We start from the raw sequence: 22,210 nt of genomic DNA, 5'->3' as shown, positions 1-22,210 counted from the left end.
TGTCCGGAGGTCCCTGATGGGCCAGGTTGATCATCCAGATCCAGGTGTCCAGAGCTGCTGTCATCACTGTGGGCCTCTTCTGGGGGGGAGGGGGAACTGGATGTTGCTGGCACCTCCTCTCCGGTGACTTTGGATGGGGGACCTGTGGGGATGTAAATGCAGTGTCATTGTTTCTGTGTGTGCCATCTTGTGTATGGATGTGTTGCCCTCTATGGTTGTTATTGCTCTGGCAGCTGAGCCTTGTGTGAGTAGTGATTTGGTGGGCTGGGTGATTGTCTCCAGTGTGCATGCTTAAGTGATGTGTGTCCATGCAGGTCTGTGATGGGGGTCCATGCATTGGTGTTACGTGCAGGGCTTGGCATTGGGATGAGTGGGTTGTGATGGTGGGGTGTATGTGAGGTGGTGGGGTGATGTTGTGAGGGCAGAGGTGGGGGTATGTGATGGCATGCAGGTAGGGGGGTGATAGTAATAGAGAGTTGACGTACCAGAGTCCAGTCCGCCTGCTACTCCTGCAAGGCCCTCAGGATGCATGATTGCAAAGACTTGCTCCTCCCATGTTGTTAGTTGTGGGGGAGGATGTGGGAGTCCACCGCCAGTCCTCTGTACTGCTATCTGGTGTCTTACTGCCACCTTCCCCCGTAGGTCGTTCCACCTCTTCCTGATGTCATCCCTTGTTCTTGGGTGCTGTCCCACGGTGTTGACCCTGTCCACGTTCCTGCGCCATTGCTCCATCTTCTTTGCAGTGGATGCCTGCTGCACCTGTGATCCGAATAGCTATGGCTCTACCAGGATGATTTCCTCCACCATGACCCTTAGCTCCTCCTCCTCTGAGAACCTGGGGTGTCTTTGTGGTGCCATGGGTGTAGTGTGTGTGGTGTGTGTGAGGGTGTGTGGGGTGATGTGTTGGGTTGCGTCCTGTAAGGCGTGTGTATGGTGTATGGGTGATGGTGTTTTGTGGCTGTGGTTCTGTGGGTGCTTTTGGTCTGTCTCTTTCAGTTAGCAATATTTTTTCATCGTAAAGGGTTGTGGGTATTGTGTGTGTGTGTGTTTCTATAGTATTGTGGGTGTGTGGGTGTGGTGTATGTATGTGTGCCAGGTGTGTGTAGTTTGAATTGTCCAATGTGGTGTTGTTTTGTTAGGTTTTGTGTATTTTGAGCGCAGCGGTATGTACCGCCAATGGTTTAGCGCCGTTGAATGTCCGCTGCGGTGATTCGTGGGTCATAATGCTGTGGGCATAGTTCTGTTGGCGTAACGGTGTGGGTCTTTGTACCGCCAATTTATCACTGACCTTTGGGCTGGCGGACTTGTGTGTGTGTCTGTAAAGTAACGGATTGGTATGTTTGTGTCATAATATGGGTAGAGGTAATCCGCCGCCACGCCGGTCGGCATGGCGGTAAGCGGGACTTACCGCCGATGTCATAATGAGGGCCAAAGTTTCCTATTATGTGGAAAAGACAGATATGAAATACACCTTGATGAAGTCTTAGTACACCTAGTAATGGATAAAGATACTCCTTCCGGAGTAAATACTCTACCTGCTAAATCCAAAGCCCTGACATCAGAGATTCTTCTACAGGAGAGTAAGCACAGTATCATCGTAAGCTTCGCTGACAATTGTTTACGGGAGAGGTCTTCGTTAGAAGGCCAACCTCTAAGAAATTGAAGAACAATACTAACAGCCCATAAAGAGGAATATTTTGGTTGATGGGGTTTTAACTTATGAATGCCCCTAAGAATCTTACAAATTAAAGGATGTTCAGTCTACCCTGAATATGGGGATGACCTGCCGAAAGAGCTGAACAACAATTATTAATTGTCCTGTAAGCCAAACCCTGTGAAGCTAAATCAAACAGAAAATTGGTTATGACATGAATCTCTGACCCCACGGGATCCAGACTCCTTTCACCGTACCAACATATCCACTTCCTCCAGGCTTGCTAAAAAAAATTGTGAGTGGAGGGGGCCCACGATTGGGATAAAAAAACAGTGTAGATTTCAAAACTCCAGGCACTTGCCATCGTCTCCTGAAAGTCTCCAGGTCACCAGGCACAAAAGTCCTAGTAAAATAAGAGGATGGGATTTGCCCACCGGAACCCTGAGAAGATTGCACACTGGCAGCATCACTGTAAAGTCGCACAAGAGGGCCATTGTAGAGGGGAACCAAGGCTGTTCTCTCCAATCCGGAGCCACCAAGATAACTTCCGCTTGATGTTGCAGTACTTGGGCCAGGACACGCGGAATCATGGCGAAGAGGGGAAACGCATACAACAGGTCCCCTACCCAAGGATGAAGAAATGCATCTTTCCCCGTCGACTGAGGATCTGGCCTCCAACTAAAGTAACACGGAACTTGGTTGTTCAACCGGAAAGCAAATAAATCTATTTGCCAAATTCCCCACCGCAGCTGAAGAGTATGGAAAATCTGCAGTTTGAGTTTCCAATGGCTGCCATCCCGCAGTAAGCGAGAATTCTAATCCGCTGTCCTATTGGAACGACCCGAAATGTATTCCGCTACCACCGAGATTTGGTGTTGCAAACAATAATGTCAAAATTCCTTTGCGATCCCCGCTAAAAGGTGAGATCTGGACTGTTGGACCTGGCCCTTGTGGCAGATTCACCCCCTGACTTTTTGCCTAATTCCTCCTATTTTTTCTGACCTCTGGCTGTTGAATCTAGGACTCTGAGCACTTTATCACTGCTGACCAGTGCTAAAGTGCAGGTGCTCTCCCATCTAAAGTTGGTATGATTGGCTTATACCTAATTGGCATATTTAATTTACCTATAAGCCCCTTGTACAGTGGTATCTCTATACCCAGGGCCGGAAAATTAAATGCTACTAGTGGGCCTGCAGTGCAGCTTGCGCCACCCACTGAAGTAGCCTTTCAAACCTGTCTCAGGCCTGGCCTGTGTGCCACAGGGACCTGGCATCTAAATTTACTTGCCAGGCCCAGAACTCCCCTTTTACTACATGTAAGGCACCCGTAAGGTATGCCCTAGCTAGCCCTATGGGCAGGGTGCCATGTATGTAGAAGGCAGGACAGGTGCCAAGTTGCGTGACAAACAGCCTAACTTGGTGTCTCACTGCTGTGAGTGCTGCCTTCTCATAGGATTGCATTAGAAATGCCCTGCCTTATGTGTGAGGGGTATTGTCTGATTTATGAGGGGTAGCGTAGGCATGTTTGGTATGGTTGTAATGGTGATAATAAATGCCACTTACTAGTGTAGGTGTATTTTTTATTACTGTTACAGATATGCCACTTATAGAAAGTGCGAATTTCTCTGTGCTTATGACTCTGGTATTTTGCAGCTTGACTCCAATCCACGTCTGGGCAGAGTGACAGTTGGGACTTTGTGCATACTTTTTAGACAGCCTGTAAACAGGGAGGGTGGAGGTGTCACAGAGGTGCATCTGAATAGTCTTCCTGGGCTGGGAGAAGGGAGAGGCGGGGCACACCTACATTTGTAAAGGCTTTGCCCTGGCCTCACACAATAGGGTTGTTTACCCCCAGCTGATGTTTGGAGCCTGTGCTGGAGGAGAGAGGGGGCACTTCCAGAACCAGTTGTAACTGGTTGGACCCTCCTCTCCCCCACCATGGTAAAACACTGTAAGGACTGAGTATAAGTACAGGGGAGTTTTCCCCACAATTTGGAGACTCTTGGAACTGGACACAGAAATGCTGGAAGGACTCACCAGGGACCGCCATGGACTGCTGCTCCTGTGCTGACCTGTGACCTGCTTGGTCACTGTAAGGACTTGCCACTTGCTGCATCCATTGTGTGCTGGCTTGTTGCTGGGACCCTCCACCTGTGGGCTTTTTCCCTGAACTCTGTCCCCCAGGAGCAGGGTGCTGTGGTCCCTGTCCCCTGCTATCAGCTTCTGAAGCGTAGGAGGAGCGCTTCACCTCCATTTCATAGCGCTTGGAAAGCGCTCTGTTGTAAGTGTACCCTAGCGCCTTAGAAGCGCCGCAGTTTCTTCGTTTTCAGCCCTTTGGACAGCGCTTCATCTTGACCCGGGCAGATTACTTTTGGGAAGCGTGTCGAGAGTGCACTGGGATTGGTGCCCCCAGGGCTCAGGAGAGGAGAAAGAGAAGGATCTGCTGGGTGCCAAGACCTCACCGCCACAGCCCAGGATTACAAAATAATCGCGCACTGTGTCGGATGCGGCTGGTGTTTTTCCTGCGAGCTGGTGGAGGACTGGGGCAGGGCCCAGGACGAGGAAGCCCAGGTCCACAGGAGCCCTGAGCCTGCAGAGGCGACGCACAGTCTCCCAAGGACACCCAGAGACCGCGCGTGCCTCGCCAGACGGGAGGGAGCCTCATTGGAGGCCCCCACCCAGTTGAGGAGCAGAGACAGCGGGACGGCCCCCGAGTTAGGAGGGGGTCGCCCATCCCGATTACTGCCTTTGGCCCCCACCTACCCTTGGGAAGGTTGGCTGAGGCCCCAGGCCCCCCAGCGATCAAGGGCCCCAGGGAGGCCGGTTGTACATACCTGGGCAGCGGGTGGGGTGGAAGCCTCATCAGAGGTTCCTCGCGCCGCTGGGTCCCAGTATCATCCTTGGGGGCATTGTTGTGCCTCCCCCCTTGTGGAAAGGCCAGTGCAGGCCTGGGGGGCATCCAGCGATCGCGGACCCCAGGAGGGGCCCGTCAGTAATACAGAGGGTGTGCGTGCCTCCGCCCTCTCCCCCAGAACCCTTAGGAGGCCCCCACATTGCGCAGAGGAATGCCAGGGGCCCCTTCTTCGTTCTTTGGGAACTGGAGGTGCCTTCATCTTAAACCAGGTACCACCTAAAAATAATATATAGCCTCAGTTCTTTCTAGAGACTTAACTGATTTATAAGTTGCCTACCTGTTTATGAGGACTTCATATGTGTATGCAAATGTTCCTTTTATGGGCATAACATGCTAATATGTTTTTATGACTTACCATATGTTTTATAATGTTCCTAATATGGGCGTTTATGATATTCTTATGACAAGTACTTTAGTGTAATAACGTGTTTCCTGACAACTGCTTATGTTGCAGAATACTGAGTAACCTGTGTGTTATATGTGACTACTGCTAGTTTGCAGAGTAACTAATGTGTAACGTTCTGACAACTGCTAAGGTAGCAGGATACTACTGATATGTGATGTTGGGTCTAATAATTGCATTGTGTACAATACAGTATATTTTCATATAACTTGGTGTTGTGTTTCCTTTGTGGAGGAGATAGTGCATCATGTGTGTTGTGCAAAGGTTTTACACATTGCCTCTGGGTTAGGCCTGACTGCTTATGCCAAGCTACCAAGGGGGTGAGCAGGGGTTATCTTGGACGTGTAATTCCCTTGCCCTGAGTAGAGTGGGTGGGTTCTGCCTGGCTTAAGTGCATACCCTAGCCAACCAAGAACGCCATTTCTAACATGGACTCTCGTAGACAGTTGATATATCTGGCCGCAGACACATTGTCCATCCAGAGGAGGATGCAACATTGGACGAGGGAAAAGTGATCTGATCGCAAACGCCTGCTAAGAGTTCCAAACAATTTATGTGGAAGTTCAACTCCTTTGGGGACCAACGATCCCAGTCTCCACTGAGCCGCAACGAGCTCCCCAGTCCACAGGCTGGCATCCGACTCTATTACTACATCCGGGATTGAGGTGAAAATTGCTCTGTCATTCCAGGCATCCATGTGGCAAGATACCTTGGTCTCCAAATACTGCAGACCTTTCTGAAGATGTAAAATCTTTAGTCTCTGAAGAGCCCTGCAATGGAGAGGCCCAGGAAAGATTGCTTGAATTGAAGATGCAAGGAGGCCGACAAGTCGTGCCAATGTCCTCAATGATATAGTCGGAGAGACAAGGGCTCTCCTCAACTCTTAGTTGATCGAAGCCCATTTGCTCAGAGGGAGAAATAATAGGGCTTTGACTGAGTCTATTTAAAAACCTAACAACTGGATATTTTTGTGATGGCACCATGTTGGATTTCTCGGAGTTGATGATGAACCTGAGATCTTGCAATTGGACCGCCCAGTTGAGATGACAAAGGATTGTGTCTTTGTCCTGAGCCATAATTAGGATGTCGTCAAGGTAGCTAATGAGTCTCACTCCTCGTTCCCTCAGAAATTCTACCACTGGACGAAGAAGCTTGGTGAAACACCAAGGAGCTGGGGACCACCCGAAGGGGAGAGCTGTGAACTCAAACCAATGGGTTTCTGTTTCTTAACAAATCTCTGAGAAGATGTATGCCCTCTGTTTTGAAATGGTCGTATGCAATACAAGAATTGAATTGCTTGAGGTTCAACATCAGGCGAGAACCGCCTCCTTTCTTTTACACTAAGAAAATCGTTGTTAGTTGCCAAGTCTGCCAATTTAGGATCCAAGCGAATTAGGAAAGAGTGCCTACGTTCTGTTGACATGGCACAGTTGGCGTAGCCCAGAAGACAGATAGAGCTTTGCACCCATTCCAGCACATCCTCAGGGTCCAGCAGAGTAGTGGTTTCTTTGGATTGGATAGCCAAATCCAAGATCTTTGTTAAAGGCCCTGACAATTCCTGTAGCTTATCCTGACACCCACAGCAAGCGCAGTCAAATCCCATTTTGGGGTCCTTGGCCATTTGTTTCAGGAACGTTGCCATACTGGGATCCAACTCTGGGGTATCTGCTACTTTGCCAACCAATGAATGTCAGGGCATTCCGACTGGAGAGTATTGCGCACTTCTTTTTCAAAACTTCTGCGCAGCCTACCCTGCACATAATGGGCTGCCTCAGTACTAGGAACCTACTTCGTAGACCGTGGATGAATTATATCCTCAAGGAAGAAGAGGAGATTCCAACCACTCTGGCCGGTATGTCAGGGGTGACATGATGATACTTGCACTTCTTTTTGAGCGGGATGGAATCTGTATGTGAGTCATCCGACTCGGACTTAGAAGAAGATTGTTCCTGCAAGTCAACTTGAGAGGGCTTGGAGAAAGGACTTGCAGATTGTTGTGGAAAAAACTTCCATACTTGCGATCACGCAGCACTGAAGCTGCCATTTGTACCAGTATCTGAGCTGAGGAAGATCCCCCAGAGCACTGCAAAGGGAGGCTAGAAACCTCCAAAGGCTCATAAATCTGTGCACAAGCTTGCTGTCTGCCTTCGCCTAGGTGCTCTCTACTGCCAAAGTTGGTCAAGGGCTGAGTGAATGGCTTTAAGGCCCTGATCAGAGCCCAATTCACAGAGTCTAGCACATGGTGTCCAAGCACCTACACTAATCTTTCCTCCATTTGGCGCTCAACTGGCACTTCCTGCACCTCCTGATACTGCTCCTCCTCATCGGCGTAGTACGCCATGGTACTGATATTGGGAGGTATGGAGAAGTTCAAGTGGGGGGGGGAATCCTGAAGCAGGTGCAGCTGAATGTAAGGGAAAAAGCAGCAATATAACTGCTTAGCAGGTAGATATCTATGGAGGGGGCCACCTGCTAAAGCACATCAAAGATTGGATTCCCCCCGGGCCAGGTCCTAATAACGTTTTATTGCAGCCTCGTCAGGCGATTGTAGTAGCCCAAGTGCACTGGCTTTCGCTACACGCGTTGAGCCGATCGGAAAATGAAAATCTTCCGATACGGCTCAACACGCATGCATGTCAAGCGCAATAGAAAGAGGACAGCGTACTCTGATTACACAATATACAGAGAACTCTCCGTCGGCCTCCCTTCTGTTCCACACCAGTGTAAACAAGGGATCGAAGATCTCTGAAATAAATTAGCGCAACAGCACAATAACCTACAAAAAGTAGTGCAGGCTTGAAACAGTTATTATTTCACAACATTAAAGTGAAAAAGTAGATCATGCAAGAAACACTTATCTGGCAGCTGCAGCAGCAAAGAAAGAGGATGGACTCTAGTTTGAAAGCTATTTATATTGACAGGGAAGAACCATGATTGGATGGCTTAGTGTTCATGGGATATATAGTTTAACCGCTTCTGTGCCTTGGACGAGATGATCTCGTCCAAGGCTACAGTTCCCCTGTGCCTTGGACGAGATCATCTCATCCTAGGCACAGGGGAACTTGGGGGCGCGCTAGCGCGCCCCCCGTGCACCCCCCTTCCCCCCCAGGCGGGGATGGAAGGGGAAGACCTTCCCCTTCCACCCCCGCCCCCCCACGGCAATCCGATGACGAGTGTTGCCGGCGCGCTGGAAGCCATTTGCTTCCAGCGCGTCTTCGGAGCAGGAGCTCAAAGGTGAGTCCTCTCCGTTTTTGGGGGGCGGGGGGTTTGAGAAAACAGACACGTGGGAAAGGAAAGGGTTTTTCCTTTCCCCCTGTGTCTGTTTTCTCAAGATTCCTGCTCCACGATCGCGGGGAGGGCCCGCGATCGTGGAGCAGGAATCTCCACTAGCCACCAGGGATTTTCTTTGTGCCTAAATTTGGGGGCGACCCCTTGGGCAAGGGTCGCCCCCCCCCCCGGGGGCAATTTTTATTTGGATTTCGCCCCCCCCTGGGGGCAGATCCGCCGATTTTTCGGCGGATCTGCCCCCAGGGGGGTGCGAAAACCACTAGACACCAGGGATATATTTTTTTATGTTTGTTTTTGGGGGCGACCCCTTGGGCAAGGGTCGCCCCCCCGGGGGCAATTTTTATTTGTATTTCGCCCCCCCTGGGGGCAGATCGGCCGTTTTTTCAGCGGATCTGCCCCCAGGGGGGGGCCAAAACCACTAGACACCAGGGATATCTTTTTTTATGTTTGTTTTTGGGGGCGACCCCTTGGGCAAGGGTCGCCCCCCCCGGGGGCAATTTTTATTTGTATTTCGCCCCCCCCTGGGGGCAGATCCGCCGTTTTTTCGGCGGATCTGCCCCCAGGGGGGGGTGAAAACCACTAGACACCAGGGATATCTTTGTTTATGTGTGTTTTTGGGGGCGACCCCTTGGGCAAGGGTCGCCCCCCCCCGGGGGCAATTTTTATTTGTATTTCGCCCCCCCCTGGGGGCAGATCTGCAGTTTTTTCGGCAGATCTGCCCCCAGGGGGGCGAAAACCACTAGACACCAGGGATATCTTTGTTTATGTGTGTTTTTGGGGGCGACCCCTTGGGCAAGGGTCGCGCCCCCCCCGGGGGCAATTTTTATTTGTATTTCGCCCCCCCTGGGGGCAGATCTGCTGATTTTTCGGCGGATCTGCCCCCAGGGGGGGGGCGAAAACCACTAGACACCAGGGATATCTTTGTTTATGTGTGTTTTTGGGGGCGACCCCTTGGGCAAGGGTCGCCCCCCCCCCCCGGGCAATTTTTATTTGTATTTTGCCCCCCCCCCCCCCCCCCCCCCGGGGACAGATCAGCCGATTTTTGGGCTGATCTGCCCCCGGGTGGGGGGGGGGGCGAAAACCACTAGACACCAGGGATTTTGTTTTTATTGTTTATTTTGGGGGCAACTCCTGTGGCAAGGGTCGCTCCCCTGGGGAGCTTTTTTTTTCTGTTTCAGCCCCCCCGATGGCAGACCAGCCATTTTTTGGACGATCTGGCCCCGGGGGGGTGGGGGGGGTGGAAGCACACTAGGTGTCAGGGATTGTGTTTGGTGTGTGTTTGGGGGCACCCCTTGGGCAACGGTCGCCGCCCAAGGTGGGGAAAATTTGTATTGCCCATCTCTGCCCGTAATTTTGTAGGGCCATCTGCCCCCAAGGAGGGCAGAGACCACCAATACGGCAGGGATTTTTTTGTTTTGTGTTGTGCTGGGGGTGCCCCCTTGGGGAAGGGTCGCCCCCTGAAAGGGGGCACAGAGGTGTTGCCCATTTCTGCCCCCCTTGGGGTCAGATTGGCCAATTCTTTTACGCCCATCTACCCCGAGGGGGGCAGGATCCACTTAGGTACCAGGGACAACTTCTTAGTTCTTGGTGGTGGGGTGTTTGTCAACTGGCAAAGTATTTGTATTTGTGATTATAACAATTTATTTCTTCTTTTTCTTCTAGTTCAACGCTTTTGCTTCCTTTGCTGTAGATCTTTGCGGTTTTGGCAGTAGTTGTCCTGTGGTTTGCATAGTTGCATGTTTTAGGTAAGTGAACGCAATTTACTCCAAAGGAGTATTGTTGACATGTTTGTAGGTGGTGTACTAAATGCAGTATTGTGTGTTTGACATTGTCCTTAGATTTGAGCACAGTGGTGTTTGTGTTGTCATATGTCTAAATTGCTTTTTTCTTTTTAGTGGGATATCATTGGTGATTGCAGAGTAGTTGCTTGGTGAGTAGCTATTTCAGGCAACTGTGTGGTATAGTTTTTTGTAGTACATAACTCTTTGTGATAAAGCTACACTTTGTTTATTACTTATTTTAGTGCTAGTTGTTGTTGGCAATCCATTTGTTGTTAGGATCATGGCTAGCCGCAAAGTGACCGCTCAGCAGGTTGTTCGCATGCTCTTTGAGTCGTCTTCAGACCATGATTACGACACTGACTCTGCATCTGAGGCAGAGGAGGAAGCAGGAGATTCTGGAAGTGAGTTTTCTGTCTGAGAGTATTCTTCTGATGAGGAAGCTACTCTCAGTGCAGATGAAGGGCCTGTGTTAGAGGAGGACATTGATGTGCCAAGAGTGCAGCAGCCTGGGGCTGCAGGGTTTCCCATTGGAAGACCTGACACCTGGATTGCCCCAAACATGGAGCAGCCACAGTTACCTGCATTTACTGGTCTCCCAGGGTGTAGAGTTAATACGGAAAACTTTCTGCCTGTCCATTTCTTTCACTTGTTTATGGACGATGTATTTTTGGAAGAGATTGTGGAGCAGACAAATGTGTATGCAGAGCAATATTTGAGGGACAACGCTGCCAGACTTAAGCCTCAGTCTAGAGCTACTCATTGGGTTCCCACATATCTGGAAGAGATGAAAAGGTTTTTAGGTTTGTCTTTTTTGATGGGGTTGATCAGGAAGCCATCACTGGCTTCTTATTGGTCTACTAGTCCCTTGATGGCAACTGCTATATTTCCTGCAACTATGACACGTAATTGGTATTTGCTTCTTCTTCGTATGCTGCATTTTGTAGACAATGCTTTAGCCTTGCCACGAGATCACCCTGATTGTGACCGCCTTTTTAAGATTAGGCCTGTCCTTGATCATTTTGTGGATCGGTTTTCAGAGGTCTATGTCCCAGGCAAAGAGATAAGTGTGGACGAGTCTTTGGTCCTTTTCAAGGGGCGTTTAGTTTTTAAGCAGTACATTCCTAGTATGAGGGCACGGTATGGGATTAAATTGTATCTGCTGTCAGAAAGCAGTACAGGATATGTGTATAATTTCCGGGTCTACACTGGTTGGGATTCCAGTATTGACCCTCCTGGTTGTCCGGCCACTTTTGGAGTTAGCGAAAAAATTGTGTGGGAACTTGCTAGACGGCTGTTTAACAAAGGTCACCATTTGTACGTAGATAATTTCTACACTGGAGTGCAGTTGTTCAAGGAGTTGTTTAGGGTGGACACTGTTGCTTGTGGCACAATCCGTTCTAACCGCAAAGGCTATCCAAGGGAGCTTGTCTGTAAAAAACTTGAGAGGGGACAGTGCAGTGCCTTGCGGAATAATGAGCTGCTAGCTCTGAAATTTTCAGACAGGAGGGATGTGTACATGCTATCGACCATCCATGATGAGAGTAGTTCCCCTGTGGCTGTTTGGGGTCAGGTTGTGGAAGTGCGCAAACCTGCGTGCATTTTGGACTACAATAGGCACATGGGTGGTGTTGATAGAGTAGATCAGAGGTTAGAACCTTACACTGCTCTTCGTAAGTCATATGTGTGGTATAAAATGTTGGCCCTACATTTATTTCATTTGGCAACTTTTAATGCCTTTATTGTATACAAGGATTGTTCACCCGAGTCAAGGATGACATTTGTTAAATTTCAGGAGTCGGTGATAGAAAGCCTTATTGTGGTGGAACCGGCAAGAGTTCCTAGAGTAGAAGTGGTGGAAGATGTGGCTAGATTGAAAGATCAGCACTTTCCAGATCACATTCCTCCCACTCCCAAAAAAGACATGCCCACAAAGAAATGTAGAGTATGTGCCCGGAGATTAATCCGGAGAGAGAGCCGGATGTACTGCCCCGAATGCCCTTCAAAGCCTGGGCTGTGTGTTCCCCCCTGTTACAGTAGTTACCATACCCAAAAAAAATTCTGGGAAATACCTCGAGCGTAAGCTGTCTGTTTTAAATGTTCATATGTTTCACGGTTGGCATCTGTTGTGTATTTAGTTAGAGCTTTTGTGTTTGTAGTTTTGTGCTTATTTTATAATTAGTAGTTTCTTTGTTGTTTATAAATAAAAAAAAGTGATTGCGGTGTGCGTGGGGTGGCGCTTGGCTTGCGGTGTGCGTGGGGTGGCGCTTGGCTGGCGGTGTGCGTGGGGTGGCGCTTGGCTGGCGGTGTGCGTGGGGTGGCGCTTGGCTGGCGGTGTGCTTGGGGTGGCGCTTGGCTGGCGGTGTGCGTGGGGTGGCGCTTGGCTGGCGGTGCCAGCCGAACGGCAGTCCACACTCCCATCAGCTGGTGTGATTCTTGTATCAGGCATGTGGGCGTATGTAAGTGATGGGCCCTTGAGTGGCGCGGTCTGTCGATGTGAGTGTTGTAATGTGCTGGGCCCGTGGCTGGCGGTGTGAATGGTCTTGTGCGTGTCATGTATGAAAGGTGTGTGAATGGCCTGTAAAGCGGTTGGTGCCTTGTCGCGGCTTTACAGCTCACGAGCTGTGAGTCATTGGTTCAGTTTTTTGCCTTTCAGTTATTAGCAGTGCATTTCATTTTTGTGAAATCTCTTGTTAATAAAATTTGATCCACTGAACCATCACTCACCCTCGTGCCAAATCCAACCAGTATGTGTTGTAAAAAAAGACAAAACCTGCTCCGCTGTAATCAGGCGTCGCAGCACACCTGTGACACGCTAGGTGCCTCGGGTGGGACCCCGATGATGAAGCATGCCACCAACTTGGTTGGTGGGTGAGGGGTCTTCTTCACATAACCTAAGTGTGTTTCTTTTCACAATTTTAGTGTTTGGCACATCACGGACGTATGTGCACACATCAAAGTGATATATTCCAAAAATGCCTGTGTTTGGGGGGGGAGGGCCCACCTATGTTTTTGGTCCAGGGTGCGGCTGTCATGTAGGGAAACCTACAAAACCCAGAATTTTTTTTAAAATAGGCACCCCAAGGAGTCCAGGGAGGTGTGGCTTGCGTGGCTCCCCCAACTATCCCTTCTATCCCTTCAGGTTTTGGGCCTTATTCTGTTGCAGGCACCTGGCCCACCCACACAAGTGAGGTATCATTTTTATCGGGAGACTTGGGGGAACGCTGGGTGGAAGGAAATTTTTGGCTCCTCTCAGATTCCAGAACTTTCTGCCACAGAAATGTGAGGAACATGTGTTTTTTTAGCCACATTTTGAGGTTTGCAAAGGATTCTGGGTAACAGAACCTGGTCCGAGCCCCGCAAGTCACCCCATCTTGAATTCCCCTAGGTCTCTAGTTGTCAGAAATGCACAGGTTTGGTAGGTTTCCCTAGGTGCCGGCTGAGCTAGAGGCCAAAATCTACAGGTAGGCACTTCGCAAAAAACACCTCTGTTTTTTTCCAAAATTTAGAATGTGTCCACGTTGCGCTTTGGGGTGTTTCCTGTCGCCGGCGGTAGGCCTACCCACGCAAGTGAGGTATCATTTTTATCGGGAGACTTGGGGGAACGCTGGGTGGAAGGAAATTTGTAGCTCCTCTCAGATTCCAGAACTTTCTGCCACAGAAATGTGAGGGACATGTGTTTTTTTAGCCAAATTTTGAGGTTTGCAAAGGATTCTGGGTAACAGAACCTGGTCCGAGCCCCGCAAGTCAGCCCTCCTTGGATTCCCCTAGGTCTCTAGTTTTCAGAAATGCACAGGTTTGGTAGGTTTCCCTAGGTGCCGGCTGAGCTAGAGGCCAAAATCTACAGGTAGGCACTTCGCAAAAAACACCTCTGTTTTTTCCCTAAATTTAGGATGTGTCCACGTTGTGTTTTGGGGCGTTTCCTGTCGCGGGCGCTAGGCCTACCCACGCAAGTGAGGTATCATTTTTATCTGGAGACTTGGGGGAACGCTGGGTGGAAGGAAATTTGTGGCTCCTCTCAGATTCCAGAACTTTCTGTCACCGAAATGTGAGGAAAACTTGTTTATTTAGCCAAATTTTGAGGTTTGCAAAGGATTCTGGGTAACAGAACCTGGTCCGAGCCCCGCAAGTCACCCCTTCTTGGATTCCCCTAGGTCTCTAGTTTTCAGAAATGCACAGGTTTGGTAGGTTTCCCTAGGTGCCGGATGAGCTAGAGGCCAAAATCTACAGGTAGGCACTTCGTAAAAAACACCTCTGTTTTTTTCCAAAATTTAGGATGTGTCCACGTTGCGCTTTGGGGTGTTTCCTGTCGCCGGCGCTAGGCCTACCCACGCAAGTGAGGTATCATTTTTATCGGGAGACTTGGGGGAACGCTGGGTGGAAGGAAATTTGTAGCTCCTCTCAGATTCCAGAACTTTCTGCCACAGAAATGTGAGGGACATGTGTTTTTTTAGCTAAATTTTGAGGTTTGCAAAGGATTCTGGGTAACAGAACCTGGTCCGAGCCCCGCAAGTCAGCCCTCCTTGGATTCCCCTAGGTCTCTAGTTTTCAGAAATGCACAGGTTTGGTAGGTTTCCCTAGGTGCCGGCTGAGCTAGAGGCCAAAATCTACAGGTAGGCACTTCGAAAAAAAAACCTCTGTTTTTTTCCAAAATTTAGGATGTGTCCACGTTGCGCTTTGGGGTGTTTCCTGTCGCCGGCGCTAGGCCTACCCACGCAAGTGAGGTATCATTTTTATCGGGAGACTTGGGGGAACGCTGGGTGGAAGGAAATTTGTAGCTCCTCTCAGATTCCAGAATGTGAGGGACATGTGTTTTTTTAGCCAAATTTTGAGGTTTGCAAAGGATTCTGGGTAACAGAACCTGGTCCGAGCCCCGCAAGTCAGCCCTCCTTGGATTCCCCTAGGTCTCTAGTTTTCAGAAATGCACAGGTTAGGTAGGTTTCCCTAGGTGCCGGCTGAGCTAGAGGCCAAAATCTACAGGTAGGCACTTCGCAAAAAACACCTCTGTTTTTTTCCAAAATTTAGGATGTGTCCACGTTGCGCTTTGGGGTGTTTCCTGTCGCCGGCACTAGGCCTACCCACGCAAGTGAGGTATCATTTTTATCGGGAGACTTGGGGGAACGCTGGGTGGAAGGAAATTTGTAGCTCCTCTCAGATTCCAGAACTTTCTGCCACAGAAATGTGAGGGACATGTGTTTTTTTAGCCAAATTTTGAGGTTTGCAAAGGATTCTGGGTAACAGAACCTGGTCCGAGCCCCGCAAGTCAGCCCTCCTTGGATTCCCCTAGGTCTCTAGTTTTCAGAAATGCACAGGTTTGGTAGGTTCCCTAGGTGCCGGCTGAGCTAGAGGCCAAAATCTACAGGTAGGCACTTCGCAAAAAACACCTCTGTTTTTTCCCAAAATTTAGGATGTGTCCACGTTGCGCTTTGGGGTGTTTCCTGTCGCCGGCGCTAGGCCTACCCACGCAAGTGAGGTATCATTTTTATCGGAAGACTTGGGGGAACGCTGGGTGGAAGGAAATTTGTAGCTCCTCTCAGATTCCAGAACTTTCTGCCACAGAAATGTGAGGGACATGTGTTTTTTTAGCCAAATTCTGAGGTTTGCAAAGGATTCTGGGTAACAGAACCTGGTCCGAGCCCCGCAAGTCACCCCTCCTTGGATTCCCCTAGGTCTCTAGTTTTCAGAAATGCACAGGTTTGGTAGGTTTCCCTAGGTGCCGGCTGAGCAAGAGGCCAAAATCTACAGGTAGGCACTTCGCAAAAAACACCTCTGTTTTTTCCCAAAATTTAGGATGTGTCCACGTTGCGCTTTGGGGTGTTTCCTGTCGCCGGCGCTAGGCCTACCCACGCAAGTGAGGTATCATTTTTATCGGGAGACTTAGGGGAACGCTGGGTGGAAGGAAATTTGTAGCTCCTCTCAGATTCAAGAACTTTCTGCCACAGAAATGTGAGGAACATGTGTTTTTTTAGCCAAATTTTGAGGTTTGCAAAGGATTCTGGGTGACAGAACCTGGTCCGAGCCCCGCAAGTCACCCCTCCTTGGATTCCCCTAGGTCTCTAGTTTTCAGAAATGCACAGGTTTGGTAGGTTTCCCTAGGTTCCGGCTGAGCTAGAGGCCAAAATCTACAGGTAGGCACTTCGCAAAAAACACCTCTGTTTTTTTCCAAAATTTAGGATGTGTCCACGTTGCGCTTTGGGCTGTTTCCTGTCGCCGGCGCTAGGCCTACCCACACAAGTGAGGTATCATTTTTATCGGGAGACTTGGGGGAACGCTGAGTGGAAAGAAATTTGTAGCTCCTCTCAGATTCCAGAACTTTCTGCCACAGAAATGTGAGGAACATGTGTTTTTTTAGCCAAATTTTGAGGTTTGCAAAGGATTCTGGGTAACAGAACCTGGTCCGAGCCCCGCAAGTCAGCCCTCCTTGGATTCCCCTAGGTCTCTAGTTTTCAGAAATGCACAGGTTTGGTAGGTTTCCCTAGGTGCCGGCTGAGCTAGAGGCCAAAATCTCCAGGTAGGCACTTCGCAAAAAACACCTCTGTTTTTTTCCAAAATTTAGGATGTGTCCACGTTGCGGTTTGTGCTGTTTTCTGTCGCCGGCGCTAGGCCTACCCACGCAAGTGAGGTATCATTTTTATCGGGAGACTTGGGGGAACGCTGGGTGGAAGGAAATTTGTAGCTCCTCTCAGATTCCAGAACTTTCTGCCACAGAAATGTGAGGAACATGTGTTTTTTTAGCCAAATTTTGAGGTTTGCAAAGGATTCTGGGTGACAGAACCTGGTCCGAGCCCCGCAAGTCACCCCTCCTTGGATTCCCCTAGGTCTCTAGTTTTCAGAAATGCACAGGTTTGGTAGGTTTCCCTAGGTTCCGGCTGAGCTACAGGCCAAAATCTACAGGTAGGCACTTCGCAAAAAACACCTCTGTTTTCTCCCAAAATTTTGGATGTGTCCACGTTGCGCTTTGGGGCGTTTCCTGTCGCGGGCGCTAGGCCTACCCACACAAGTGAGGTATCATTTTTATCAGGAGACTTGGGGGAACATAGATTAGCAAAACAAGTGCTATTGCCCCTTGTCTTTCTCTACATTTTTTCCTTCCAAATATAGGAGAGTGTGTAAAAAAGACATCTATTTGAGAAATTCCCTATAATTCACATGCTTGTATGGTCACCCCGGAATTCAGAGATGTACAAATAACCACTGCTCCTCAGCACCTTATCTTGTGCCCTTTTTGGAAATGCAAAGGTTTTCTTGATAGCAATTTTTTACTCTTTATATTTCAGCAAATGAATTGCTGTATACCCGGTATAGAATGAAAACGCACTGCAGGGTGCAGCTCATTTATTGGCTCTGGGTTCCCCGGGTTCTTAATGAACCTACAAGCCCTATATATCCCCGCAACCAGAGGAGTCCAGCAGACGTAACGGTATATTGCTTTCCATAATCTGACATTGCAGGGAAAAGTTACAGAGTAAAACGTAGAGAAAAATTGATGTTTTTTTCACCTCAATTTCAATATTTTTCTTTTTCAGCTGTTATTTTCTGTAGGAAACCCTTGTAGGATCTACACAAATGACCCCTTGCTGAATTCAGAATTTTGTCTACTTTTCAGAAATGGTTAGGTTTCTGGGATCCAGCATTGGTTTCATGCCCATTCCTGTCACTGACTGGAAGGAGGCTGAAAGCACAAAAAATTGCAAAAATGGGGTATGCCCCAGTAAAATGCCAAAATTGTGTTGAAAAATTGGGTTTTCTGATTCAAGTCTGCCTGTTCCTGAAAGCTAGGAAGCTGCTGAGTTTAGCACTACAAACCCTTTGTTGATGCCATTTTCAGGGGGAAATCCACAAGCCTTCTTCTGCAGCCACTTTTTCCATTTTTTTTTAAAAAAACGAAATTTTCACTGTATTTTGGCCAATTTCTTGGCCTCCTTCAAGGGAACCCACAAAGTCTGGGTACCTCTAGAATCCCTAGGATGTTGGAAAAAAAGGACGCAAATTTGGCTTGGTTAGCTTATGTGGACAAAAAGTTATGAGGGCCTAAGCGCGAACTGCCCCAAATAGGCAAAAAAAGGCCTGGCACAGGAGGGGGAAAAGGCCTGGCAGCGAAGGGGTTAAAGTTTTTATTGTTTTCATTGGCTGCTCTGTTGTCAGTAAATGAAAGAGAAAGCATAATCCTAAACCTCCAGTCCTGCCACAGAATCCCATCTCAGCTACGGGGAATGATTCAAGCATGTGACTCTATGAAACATTCCAATACTGGAGAACTAACGTTAAAAGTAAGACACATATTTTCTCATGACATGTGTTGCATTGTTACATTATGTTGGGAATTTTAATTCTATATAATGTCATGTATGTGTTGTATTGTTTTGGTATATTATGTTGTAGGTTGTTTTATGTATCTTGTGAGGTTATGTTGTGATTATATTATGTGTTGCTTTTTCATATCATGTCATGCTGTAGCGCTGATCTCACACTACGTGTAATTTTGTGTTGCTAATTTTCATAGTATGTTCTTTTTGCCACATTATCTTAAGTAATATTCTGTTAGGTCATGGTGTGTTGCTGTAGTATTTTATGTCATGCAGTGGTATGTGCTGTGTTGTTAAATTACCTTATGTCATATCATGGTATGTTATGTGTTGTACTGATACGTTGTTTGTTGACATGTCTAATTATGTTCTCGATATGTGTGTTAGTATGTTATGCGCAGTTATATTTTATGTCATGTCACATTATGTATTGCCACATTATGTTTCATGTAGTATCATCTTACGCGTGGCTTTGATAGTATTATGTTCTGTGTTTTTATTCCAAGGTGTTTTTGTTATGTTGTATTATGTCATGTCATGTTGTTTGTTGATATTTGATCTTATGCCATGCCATACGCTGTTACATTATGTTAAGCTGGTATGTCACGCACTGGTTTGAGTTTTCACAGTGTGCTACAAGTCGGTATAGCCCACGGTGTTATGTATTCGTTGTGTCAGATATGCCAGGATACCTGTTGTTTTGCTTTGTTATTTAATGGTAGGCATTGCTATGTGTCATGTGTTGTTTTGCGGGGCTATGTGATTTTATGTCATGCCATGTGTTTTGTTTTTTGTATAATATTGTGCTGTGATGACGTGTATTGGTTTTTGTTTTTACAGTGTTATAATTGGTCATGGCCTACAGTGTATTTTTTCACTTGATCTGGTGGCATTATGCCATGTGTGCATTGTTGGGTTTTGTTTTGAGATTTTATAGTGACAAGCGCATTGCAGGTATTTCACGGCTGTGGGTGCCTGAGGTCCGCGGTCTGTGTAGGGTTAGAGGGCCGCCCTCGGGAACAGGCTTCCAGGGTGCGCTTTCAGCCGGGTTCACTGGACGTCCACCGAGGAACCGAACACAAACCTACAGGAAAGGTTTTCAAACCCACAAACTGTTCGTCAGCAAGAGCCAGGCCTTTCTCTGATCAAGGGGACTCTGTTCTGTCCCCTCCGGCAGTTGGAAAAGCTGAAGGAGGGCGCCTCGGGGAGGCGAGCCACCTGCTGCAGCCGCCAGCCGAGAGGCCGGAGCGGGACTGAGGCGAGGGGGACCCGAGCCTTCCTTATATATCGGGTTATTTTTATCCACTAATGCGGCCTATTACAGCGCTTCCTCTCTCACACGTTCAGGAAACCCACTTGGCTCTGTTTCCTGCAAACACGCGGCGGCCCTGGCTCGGGAAAAAGAAAAAAAGGAGGAAAAAAATCACAACTCGCTGAAAAAAAAAGAAAAACAGGTCTGAGTCTGCCAGGTTCCATGGAAAAAATAATAATAATTGGGAAAAAAAGTTCTTGGCGAGAGCTGGAGGCGAGAGAGAGCCCTGCGCAGGCGCCGGCTGCGCGCCAGGACCGCGTGGAGTTCCTCTTTCTAAGGAACAAGCGCCCGAGCTGCCCCAGAGCACGCCGAGTGACACGGCACTTTTAAAGGGGAGGAAGGGGGGCAACAGTTGGGACATTTCATGAAAAGGGAAATTGGTTTATTTGTACGTGTGCGTCAAACACGCCATCTGCCTTAACCGTGAAAGTCAGGCGGCCCTTTATTGAAATATGTATATTTCATGAAAGACCTGGCATATGAAAGGTTTGTGGGGCAGCAGCTGTCCCAGCCCCACCTGCCGGCCATTCGTACGACTCGTCCCGTCACAAATCATCCGCATGGGCCCTCGGTTAAGGTTCCTTGTTATCTCTTATGCACGCTGGAATTTTCCATTCCAGCCAGTACCTGCTCGTGAAATAAGGGGGAATACAAGTCTCCAGGTGGGGGAACAGCATGCAGAGACCCAGTGATATAGAGAGCCACCTGGGTTCTCCCATACTTTGTGTCCAGCGAAGGTCAAGGGGGTTGGGTTTGCTGCGTGGAGTGAATAAAGTGGAGTGCCGTTGACCCGGGCAGCAGCTCCAAACTAACCATGCTATGCGTGTGTCTTCCTTCAGCACGCCCCTATGCGACCCCCCCAGCCACCTTCTACATTGGCTAAGAGGGTGAATAACCACTGTTGTGCTGCGCTCCGTAGCCTAGGGACCTCATCTCACCACTCACCTCGGCGCGCCGCTCTCTGGGAGGAGCGCACTGGTATCTGCTTTGGCACAGGTGTGTGCGTGCTCTGGAGCCATCGACATTCCCCCCTCCTCGTCCTGCGGTGCTGTAGCAGGAGGGGGAGCCTCGTGACATTGACGAGGCCCGGCCACTGCTGCTTGGTTCCCGCTGCGGAGGCGGCGCTCCTTGTCCATGCCGGTCTGGAGGCACGGCTCTTCCTGCGACGCTGCCGGCAAGAGAGAGGCCCTGCCCTGAAGCTGCCCCGTGGGTGCCTGGAGAAGTGATGCAGCTCTTCTGCCCCTGCACTGTTGGTCTGAGCGTGGCCACGTGCAGAGGCCTGAAAATAAAGGGGTGACAAAACTAACACTGCAACAGTGAACAAGAACACACCTCATTCCAGGAGTCTGTCGGAAGAGAGAAGTACTCCTGGTATGAAAGAAAAAAAAAGGTGACAGGTCTCGAACACAAGTGTGGAAAAAAAAGATAAAGGAATTAGCTACAGGCCCAATATTCCTAAAAAAAAAAAAAAAGCAATAAAACAGAAAGCAAGCCACAGTAAAGACTTGATGTCTCTCACCTCCAGGGGGGACCCCAGCAGTAGAGACACTGGCCTGCAGGGCCACTGAATAAGCATGTCCGTGGTGCAAGTGGTGACAGGCAACCGTGATGAGTTAGTTGCAGCAGAACCAGGACCAGCAGCCTTCACCACCCATTGGGGGAGTCCATTAGTCGGTGGCAGCGCTGCTCCCTTTCAGCTAGCTGGCGGATCCTGCCACAACGGCGCCTGATGGCGTAATTGGCTTGCCCGTTTGGACAAGTACTTCTGTGCCACGAGGGAGACGGATGGTGCAGTGCGTAGGTCCCTGATGTTGCACTTGCGTGGGGATGAATTGTATGAGCTCTTTAGCACTCCCCCAAATACGGGTGCAGCCAATGACTTTGATGCAGCGGTTGCCGCACTGAACCTGTACTTTGATCCCCAATTGAATCTAGATTATAAAAGGTTTAAGCTCCACCAAGCACAGCAAACTGAGACAGAGTCGGTGGATATGTTCTACGCCAGATTGAGGAAATTAGCAAGTACCTGCGTAGGCCTGAACAAGCACGAAGAGATCCGTGCACAGATTTAGGAATGCCGTTCCAACATGCTACGGAAACTTATATTACGAACAGCCAGGCATCACTTTGGACGAGATACTGATCCTCGCCAGCTCACTTGAGCTCTTAGCCACACATGCAGACGCAATGGCTGCCGCAAGAGGACAGGCATCAGCGGCGCGTCCAGTATTGCCAAGCATCCCATGGTGAAGGAGGAACAGGTTGACACTCTGCAAACACGTCCAGTCAGACAGAGATTGCCATGTGCCCAAAAACAATGTGAAAGAGTGTGCAATAGATGCGGCTATGACCACAAAACACCTGGCCTGTGCCCAGTGAGAGGAAAGAACTGCAATAAGTGTGGGAAGATGAATCACTTCGCCAGAGTGTGTCGAGCTGGACATTTCAGACAGAGGACCACACCGGACAAGACTTCCTCAGTAAGGCGACTGACAATTGCAGAAAGCACAGATGGAGGCGCAGGAGGGTCAGGAAGTGTAAGATACGATGATGAAG

General features: G+C 48.9%; 1 long non-coding RNA gene across 1 annotated transcript in view; it reads right to left on the bottom strand.

The window, feature by feature from the left end:
- Window positions 1-21,151, bottom strand: part of LOC138266976 (uncharacterized) — a 29,140-nt gene extending 7,989 nt beyond the window's left edge. Inside the window, exon 1 of the long non-coding RNA XR_011199765.1 lies at window positions 20,600-21,151. This is a non-coding gene — a long non-coding RNA (uncharacterized lncRNA). The remainder of the gene's footprint in view (window positions 1-20,599) is intronic.
- Between the last annotated feature and the right edge of the window lie 1,059 nt (window positions 21,152-22,210).

Source organism: Pleurodeles waltl, chromosome 12 (genome assembly GCF_031143425.1).
Source record: "Pleurodeles waltl isolate 20211129_DDA chromosome 12, aPleWal1.hap1.20221129, whole genome shotgun sequence".
Classification (NCBI taxonomy): Eukaryota; Metazoa; Chordata; class Amphibia; order Caudata; family Salamandridae; genus Pleurodeles; species Pleurodeles waltl.
Note: the sequence above shows the minus strand (reverse complement) of the source record. Positions and strands in the feature narration are given on the sequence as shown.